Source organism: Halichoerus grypus, chromosome 3, assembly GCF_964656455.1.
Source record: "Halichoerus grypus chromosome 3, mHalGry1.hap1.1, whole genome shotgun sequence".
Classification (NCBI taxonomy): domain Eukaryota; kingdom Metazoa; phylum Chordata; class Mammalia; order Carnivora; family Phocidae; genus Halichoerus; species Halichoerus grypus.
In genome coordinates this window covers 132970427-132980739 of record NC_135714.1, presented here as the reverse complement: position 1 = coordinate 132980739, position 10313 = coordinate 132970427, and positions in this window count along the sequence as shown.

Sequence of the window (10313 nt, the reverse complement as noted above, 5' to 3'; positions counted from 1 at the left end):
ACTGGGGACACTTGGAAATCAAGTTTGGGAGGGAAACAAAGAGTTTTTCTGTGAATACTAATTCCAAAAGGAGAGGTCGTGTAGTTTGAGTATTCAAATCAAAGGAAAGAAACTCCAGAAATATAAATTTGGGCGTTGGCAGCATACAGATGGTATGTTATAAAGTCACGGGATTAGATAAGATCACCTAGAGAGTGAGCATTATACAAACAAGGAAAGGGGATCCCAGACTAAACCTTAGAGTGACCCAACATTTCACGGTCAGAAAGACAAAAGGACATGGCCCATATGACTGAGGAACATGGGCCAGTGTGGTAAGAGCAAATCCAAGAGAGGTGGGTTCCCTGGAAATCAACAGGATAAAGTGTTTCCAGAGACGAATGATGTACAGTGTCACATCTTTATGATACATCAAGTGATCAGGAGACTAACTATGGACCTGTTTGGTAAAACAGAAGTCCGTGTAACCTGAAAATAAGATTTTAACAGAGTGATGGGATGAAGACCTGGTTAGGAGAAAGAGGGAAGAAAGGAAATAAAATTATAAGTATACACCACTCTGTCGATATGCTTGGCTATAACCAGAAAGAGAGAAATGGGAGTGGGTTTCGTTGCTGAAGGAGATGTGGGGTCAAGGCTGGGATTATTTGTTTTTAAGATGGAGAATTTATAGCTTATTTGCAATAATTATTTAACAAAAATGAAAAAGAATTATGCCTCATGTTAGGCAGAACAGAAATCAACTAATTTAGCTGAGAATTATCTATGCCATTCACACAATATTAGTATTTTCCTCCTCAGCAAGCACAATCTAATAAGGAGAAAATATCTTTAGTAATAAAATTAAAATTCAGTGCCTACATGCAGTAAAGATTTGTTACCCATCAAGGTTTTCAGGTCAATGTTACACATGTCTGCCCTCACTTTAAAAAAAAGAAAAAAAAAAAAATTAACCAGTCATAAAAGCTGGCAATATGAATGTTTATTTGGAATATTTACAGACAAAAAAAAAAAGCATGGCTTTGGATAAAATTCCCTAGGTAACAAATATGTCTACTTGGAAACTCATTTAAATAATTGTGATTCATATATTAACATGTAATTACAGAAAATATATTAATTAAATGTATCCACACACAATTATTTTCTATGTTGAAAGAAACATTTGCAAGGAAAATTAACAGAGTATATGAATACTGAGGCTTCATGTATAGTACACCAAAATCTTCATTAGTTGCTGAATGTCTCAGCTTAAACTAGCCCCACATCAAGAAAAGGAAGGAAATGTCAATCTTCAAATAAATGATAATTATTATCAGCCATGAGTCATGACAGCAAGTGAAATCTGTCATAAATATATAAATGTGGCTTCCAGATGTTTTTGACTGGGTGAAAGGTTTACTTATGAGTCATATAGGAAATTTGCTTAATTAGAAACTCCCAGCAAGATAAATTTAAAAAAGAAGCTACTGTATTCCTCAACTGCCATCACATACTCAAACTAAATAAGGAGGTTGTTATCTGATTAATTAAAAATTAAAACTAAGTTAAATTGAAATGTAAAAAGTTGATTGAATGAGCCAGTATACGGGAAACTTGGAGGGTTTAGCCCTGAAAACTTTTATAAGTACTTTTTTGTTTCTTTATTCTTTCCCCACATCATTTTAAAAGTATTTGTACACATCTATGTTTTATCTCTTTCTTATTGTGTCATGAATAAGAACCAACCACTTGAACACAGCTGGGTTTTCATGCAGCAAGTGGTCTTCCACACTGGAAACAAAAGTTATAAATAGCCCTTGCACAGATATGATTATTTCTGTTAACTTTTGGCATTTGGTAAAAATAGACTTCTTTCTGAATTTTTTCTGGGTCTTTTTATCCCCCATATAGACAAATATGTGGAACCAAAAATTTAATAGTTTGGAGTTCATTATTACCCATAGAATTACAGACTTACCTAACAAATATTTATTCTCCCGTTCTCCTTTGATAACAGAACCATAATTATGTCTAGGGCAACAAAGTATCTGGTTAAATAGAAATTTTCCATCCTTCCTATGGCTCGTGGTGACAAAGGACACACTGGCAGAAGCCTGTGAGATTTGAGCTGATGTTTGCTGAGAAGTCTAGATAAGTTTCGACTTTTCTGATAGAAGGAGACAGATGCAGGGGACTTTTCTACTTTCTTCCCGTCTTGAACATAGCGTGTGAGCTGCAGCACTCACGTTGCAAGAAAAGCAAGAGGTTCCCAGACACATTGGCTGCCGAAATAAGGCAATAATTGCTACTTCTGGATCTATGGTTTTTTTTTTTTTTGACCTATGTTCTTGTAAGGAAATTCAATCCCTGGATGTTTAAAGCTGCTAGGAACAGGCTTTTTATGACTTGGAACCAAACAAAATTCTGACTGATACACTTTTGTGCTAGTCATACAGCAAAATGGTGAAGTCAGTGTTCCATAATTTATATAATATTTGCCTTTAATATTTATTAGTGTACTGGTGTATTAGTCAAAGTAATGCTAGCTGCTCCACTAGATGGAGTCCTGAATTTCAGTGGTCTCAAGGCAGTAGAAGTTTATTCTTTATGCACTTAAAACTCTGAGAAACAGGGTCGGGGGTTTGGAGAATGTTGGTGGTGGTGGCCTTCAGTCCCTGAAGTCAGAGATCCAGTGTCTTCCATCCTTTAGCGAGTGAGCTCCAACATGCAGCTGGTAGAGGGAAAAAGAACATGTAGAGAAATTCATGGAAGGATCTCATACGCCAGGCCTGGAAGTGGTGATGCACACCCCTTCTACCCATCCCAGTGGGAGGAACTCAGGACCTGGCCGCTCGCTGCTCCAGGGGAGGTTAGCATAGGTAAGCTAGCTGTAGACCCAGGAGGAAAGGGGAATGTTCGATAAATCCTCAGCCAGTCTCTGCCATGAGTAACAAGTAAAGTTTGATGTATATCTTCTTTTGCCAAATATTTCTAATTATATTATATGTGTCTGTGTGTATATCCATATTAGACTTTAGCACCTACTAGATGCTCACTTTAATCTAAGCACTGTGCTCAATATTTTCCATGCATTTTGTCATTAATCCTCCTATACACCCTGTGAGGTAGGCACTACCATTCTCCATATTTTACTGACGGGGATACTGAGGCTCTATGAGTTTAAATAACTTGCCCAAGAAAACAGTCAGCAGTGTTGGAACAAGGAATTTTTCTTTGTTCTGGTGCATACTGTGTTTTTAAAGAACACTTTTGGAAGTGTAATGTATCAATAACAAATTATGTCATATCCGGTGACAGGCTTGACAATATGTATTGATGTCATCTGTGTAAATAGACTAAATGTCAGGTCCTTCCTCCTAAATATTCCTTTGTTTATATATCTGCCAACTATAATTGGCCTTTTAAAAACTGGAGTGATTTTCAGGTGAAATGTCTTTATTTCTAAATATTTATTTGCATTAGCAGCCATCTCCTGATATATCTGCTTTATCTGAATGTAATTCATAAGGAATTGGGCAATACCTTGATGTGCCCTATGGTTTACATCATACCTGATCCTCTTTACGTTTCTGCTTTCTGGCATGATCTAAAGTTTCTCTATATTCTTCCATGGCTTGATAAGCATTGTTGCTATTAGGGACAGCTCTGTCCTTTAGTTCTCTACAAAATGGTACTTGGCCAAATATTCCTTTAATTCCACCAGCTTCCAGTCAATGCCCATCTGCTGCCTGCTCAGTGAAGCATGTTTCCCCTTTCCCAACTATCTAACTCAATACATTGGTCTCCTGTTTATAATAACCAAGATACTATGATATTTACACAAATTTATCTCCAAGAAGGTTCTTTGATGACCCAATATCAATTATGCAAAGTAACAATGACCTCTCCCCACTTTTACCTACCTCCTACATAAAATTACCACTCTAAAGATAAAATGAAACATAAACTATGGTAACAACTGTGGAAAATAATGACGGATTTTCATGTTACATGTCAGATTAAACTACATAGCATGTAAAGAATAATTTGCCTTAATTGCTAAGTATTTTAGAGATCTTTAACTAATTCATTCTCCAGATATACCAGTGAGTTTGGTTAATATCAGTATCTCAGCTTTATATATGTGGAACCTGAATGAAACATATTAAATGACTTGAATTCAAACTTATAAAATCATATTTTAACCCCTTTTATGTTTCCAATTCATCCCCACATGTATTTTCAAAATCAACTGATAAACAAGGTCAAGTAAAATTTACAGAGGTGATTTTTAGTGAGCTTAAAATAATGATTTCCTTTTGAAATATAATGTACATACAATAAAATGCTCATATCTTAGGATTATCATTCAGTCAGTTTGAGAAATGCATACCCTCCTGACACCCACATCCATAATCCCAGAGAGTTCTCTTATGTCCTTTTTCAGCCAGTACCCTCCCTCTGCCTCCCATGCAATCACTGGTCTGATTTCTATTATTGTGGTTAATTTGTGTGGTTTCAGAATTGTATATAAATGGAAGTACATAGTACGTACTTGTTCATTTCTTGCTTCTTTGACTCAACATAACATTTCTAAATTTTTAAGATTCATCTATGTCGCTACATGTATCATCAGTTTGGTGCTTTTTATTGTTGAGTAGAATACTACTCATTATTCTATTGTTGAATATATAACACTTGGTTATCCATTGGACTGTTGATTGGATGCCCATTGAACATCTGGTTGTTTCCAGTTTTTGATGATTATCAATAAATCTGCTATAAATATTTTTGTTCAAGGCTTTTTGTGGACATACGTTTTCATTTCTTTTGTGCAAATACCTGTGAGTGCAGGAAAGGATTCTGGGAAGATGACAGAATAGGAACTACCAAGAATCTGTCTCTCCATCTAGACAACAATTGTGCTGGCAGAATCTGTCTGATGTAACTACTTTGGAATTCTAGGATCTGTTGAAGGCTTATGACTTCCAGGGGAAGAGTTGGACAGTAAACTGATTAATTTTGCTCAATTTGCTGTTTCCTTTGGACTGGAAATTTCTTTCCATCTCATCTCCATTTATCCACCTGACTCTTACTCATCCTTTACAGGCCAGCTTAGAAGATTCTTCCTCCAAGCAGTCTTCCCTGGCAATGCTAGTCTGGATTGACTGTTTATCTTTGTGCTTCCATCTCAACCTGAAATATCCCCATATCCCATATCCAATGCATAATATCTTGTTTAGCTTTTCTGAATCTTCTACTCTACTGTGAGCTCAAAGAAAGCAATGGTCTTTTTCTTTTTCCTGATTTTGTTCTCAACACCATGCCTCGCCCCTTGTACATGCTCAATACACATTAGTTGAATGAGAGATTTACTAAAGAAAATGAATCATATGAAGACCCTAGGGTTTAGTGTTACATCCAATGAACTGTCCCTGAACTATAACCAGAGAAAGGAGATTGTGGAGTATATTCCAAGAGGAACCAAGCCCTGATGAGAGGTAAGAGTGACTTCAGAGTCCTATAATATCTGGGTGAGGGTTTGAGCCAAATAACCTTTTTATTGTGACCAGAGCTTTAAAATTCCCCTATAACTGAGGAATTTGGAAACACTAATTATATATGCCCTCATGTTTTTTTTAAAAATATTTTATTTATTTATTTTTCAGAGAGAGAGTGAGAGAGAGAGCACAAGCAAGGGGGAGTGGGAGAGGGAGAAGGAGGCTTCCCGCTGAGCAAGGAGCCCAATGCGGGGCTCGATCCCAGGATCCTGGGATCATGACCTGAGCTGAAGGCAGATGCTTAACCAACTGAGCCACCCAGGCATCCCTGCCCTCATGTTTTTTAAAGAAAACTAGACTTGAAGTCTCTAGGCTTGCCTCTAAATCCTGACTCTGACCCACCCTACATGTTAAGCTCATGAAAACAAGTTTAATAAGTTCATTAAGCACTAGCTTCTTCAAAGGGTATGTAAAAATACATTAAGTACTAAAAATTGCTCTAACATGTAAGATACTAGTAGTCTAAATGAATGAGAGCTTTAAGTCATTGTTAACTTTGGGCAGACCAAGCAGTAATTAGATTGTCTGAATACAGTGGTCTCTCTCAAGCTATCTGTATATTTACATGGCGCCTATTACTGCAGTCCTTGGATGCTAGAACAGACACATTAGACTAAATTAATTACCCAGGAGTTGGGAGAAAGCCATCCTTTTTCATTTCATCTATCCTGGAATCATGAGGGAAACATTGTTTTCACTTCTCAGGTGCACCCTCATGAATTGGGAGGGCGGGCAGTAGTGACTCCAGGAGCAGACCTTTCATTACCTCCTAAAGACTGATATCTGCCTCAAGTCCGAGTGAGGTCCTCTACGATGACCTCTGTTTCATGCCCTTTTGTCTCTCCCCAGGGACACAGACACAGAACGTCTGCAAGAGGCAAAATCAAATCAGGTTGCAATCCATCCATTTAGGAGAAAATAGAATAGGTTTTTAATCTGTAAAAGAGTTAGAGTCTGGCTAGGTTTTACCCAGACTATTAGGATGAAAATTATCATTCAGGAATTACTTGTTGTCATTTTTGAATTTCATGGTTTCAGAGGTGCATCTCACCATTTAACCACCTACTCATATCCTTTTTGAGTTTCGGAGCTAACTAAGAAATACTTAGGAAGCTTGTTAGCAACTCAGAGAAATGTAATGTTACTAGGATGTGACACAGGAATCTAACAGTCTAAAACAGTGCCCAACAATCATCCCTGTGGGATTCGTAGGTAGTTCTAAGTGTGACAAGGAGTGAGCAATGTGGTCTTTTATGCCCCCTTCTCCCTGCGAGATTGTGTAATTCTACAACCCCCAGGCCACCCTTCCAAATGTACAGCTCTAATACCTATGTTTAAATAGTTCCTAAGATAGGGCGTTTTCACACTTTTCCTCTAGTTGGTCCTGTGATAGAGAATTGTACTGTTATGTGGCTGTAAGGTTCTCATGTCTCTCGCCTCCCCTCTGAGTAGGAATGAGCCAGTGAAAAAGAGAAGGGCCCATGGCCTCAGGAGGCTCATGGCAGCAACAGGACAGAGCATCATCAGAAACTCAGCAGCCACAGTCCCATCTCTAGGAGTGCACCTTGGCACCTGTGCCTTGGACTTTCATGCTTCAAACCCATTTTTCTATAGATGTAGTGTGAATTTTCTGAGATACGCAGATAGGTTGAGAATTTGGAGGACAGAAAGGCATGGCTTAGTTTTTCAAAGGGATGCACCAACTATTAGTCCCTAAGCCAAGATGGGAGTCAGACTTATGGCACAATATGTGAAAGAGAAAAGAGATAAATTGTGAAATAATGTGGAAGGAAAATCTACTCCTGCACTTTAAATTATAATTCTTTAATCAGAAAAAATTCTCTTAAGCAAACAACCAACACAAGGTGAAATAGTTCATCTTCTACAAATTAACTGGAATTTGCCCTGTGGTATTCTCTGTTTTCTGCAATATTCTTATCTTTAAAGAGAATGAAACTGATTGAGCTTATGAATCCACAAAGGGAAATAATAAGCTAGTAAAACAGTTCTTCTCAATGTTGAAATAAATATGAATCATCCATACCATTTAGCCTTTTCCCTAATGATCTATTCCTGAAAAGAACAATTGAATAGAAAACTCTGTAATAATTATTGAACTTCATGAGAAACTCTACAAAAGGCTGGAATAATATTTCTTCCAAGTTTCATTTCAGTATCACTATAGATACATACAATTTCCCTGGGGGAAAAATCCATAGAATCTAGGTTTTTCTCCCTTATCCCCAAGAATGAAACTTGATTGGTAATAGCTTGTAACAGTGGAAATGAAAATTGCAAAGAACATGGACTTTGGAATTAGAATGGCCCACATTTATATCTCAGTTCTTTTGCTTAACACTCATGTGGCTTGAACAAGACTCTCTAAGCCTCAGTCTTCTTACCTACAAAATGTCAAGGTTTTGTCACATTTTTACAAGAACATAAAAATACTAAGGGCCATATAATGGACTAGAGGTGTCCTGCTGGAGGTTAAATGTGTTTTTTTAACTACTTGCTTTTCCTGCCTCAGCTAGTGAGCTGTTGAAAAGTCTCCTTGGTTATCCAAGGAGTCGGGGTGGGAAGAGCGGGGATGACTCCTGAGGTGCTGAGGTAACTTCCTTGTCCTTGAAGATTGCATGTATAATGCTATTGACCAGAAAAAAAGGAGTGTATGAACACTTTATGTTTAGAATTATTAGGCAAATGTGCCAGATTTAGAAGAGGTGAAAGGGAGCAAGCTAAAGTTACTGGGAATGTATTCCCTCAGGAAAATTAGGATGGCCACATTATCCAGCACATGGTTATAGTCAGGCCTTTGGGTTAGAGGTTCTGGAAACTTGGGGTGAGAGAAGATAATAGCTTATTTGCTGATGCCAGCTCATGTGCCTGGAATTAATGATACACATTAGGAATAATGGCTAAAAAAGTCCTGAGATAAGAGCTAGACCAGAAGACCCAGCCGGGTACCATGTTTCTAGTAAATACCAGATCAGTTGTGACATTTCTGACATTAGAAGATATTTCTCCCTAATGCCAACTAGTTCCTCTAGTAAGTGAGGAACTGGGGGCTTAAGACCTTTATTCTAGGAACAAACTGGGAGAAAGTCATATAAATCATGTAAAATACCATCTCCACCCCAGCACCCTTATTTTGCTTGATATCACACTTACTGTATATTTTACTTATCTCTTTACTTATTGATCGAGATGAACTTAATGTTCTTCTCAGCTTGACTAAACTTTAGAGTCGTTTCTTCCTGACAATAGACTTCTGACCTCTCTTTTCTTAAAGCATTTACTTTAGAAAACTTACTACTAGAAATTCTTGCTCTTCCCCTTTGAGATAAGTTTTCTCCCAGCCTCCTGCCAGTTTTACAACCCAGAAATACCTTTCTCAAAGGAACTATGAAACATCTCTTTGAAATATAATTATCAAGAAAGATTGCACCCTATTTCCCAGTCTGTAAGAGAGTAGGGGCCTAACTTTGACAAGTATCAATTAAAAAACAAAATGGCTTATGGGGTGCCTGATTGTCAAAATCTCTCCCATCTTATGTTTCAGAGGAGTTGAGTTCAGTCTGTCTCCTCTATTGTAATAGTTTTGAATAAAGTCTTCCTTGCCTGTTTATTTTGTCCCATGAAATTTTTCTTTGATACTCCCAGAGGAGGTAAGCTCCATGAGAGCATTGACTGGTCTGTTTTGTCACTGTTGCGTCTCCAGCACCAAGACACTCAGTCATGGTTTCTTGGATCAATGAATCATATCTTCTCAAGTCTATTGGAACAAGCTTTGAATCCTGTCTGTTATTAGTTATGTGACCTTGAACAAGTTGTTAGCCCTCTCATTTTCAGTTTTCCTTGGTAAAATGAGGGAAATAGAAGTACCCTGATATCATAGGCTTGTTACAGAGCCTTAGCAATATACCGAGCCTTTGTATTTATTCTTATATTTTTACCTGGTGGACTTGGAGTACATACGGACATTTAAGAAATCCATGCTTTTATAAATGCAAAAATAGATAACAGAAAAAGTCCAGGAAAAAGGGAAAGGACAGAGAGAAAAAAAAAAAAAAGGACAGAGAAGCTGAAAATAGAAATAAAAATGGAGACAGGCAGGTCTGAGGAAACAAACTAAAGAGTGTGTGAGGGAGGTGACTACATGGAATTCTACAATGCTACCGCACGCATTGCGCAGGCTTAGTTAGAAAGAGTGCCTCCCTGCAAACTGCTGTCAGGCGTTCTAGCTGGAGCTCATTAAGCAGTGTGGCAACATTCCCAGAAGCATGACTTCCTTAGGTTGTGCCTTCTGAGTGACTCAATCATGTTTTTACAGGATCATCTGTCTGCCTGGACCCATCCCAATTCCCAATAATGAGTAGCACCACCCCCCACCCTCACGCACCCCCATGACACTTGGTTCCCTATCTATAAAGGAAGTTGTCTCCTACAAGCAAGAGAGAAAGAAGACGGGTTTAAATGCATGTGTAAGTAGTGAAACACCATGCTGCAGCCAGAGGCAATATTTAATGGTGTTATAAAGAAAAGTGTTTTTTTTTTTTTTTATCAGTGAAGTATGCAACTAGGAAGCCAATTTTAGATCAGATTTACTCTGGAAATCTTTCCCCATAAATAGAAGAAAGATAAAATACTCCCCTCCCACTGTGGAAGCAGAGCAGAGAGCAGACTGTTGTGAAAGAAAGACAGGGCAACTGGGCCACTCTGCAGATAAGGAGCATGCTTTCCCTGGGGCAGTAAACAGGCAGAAGAGCG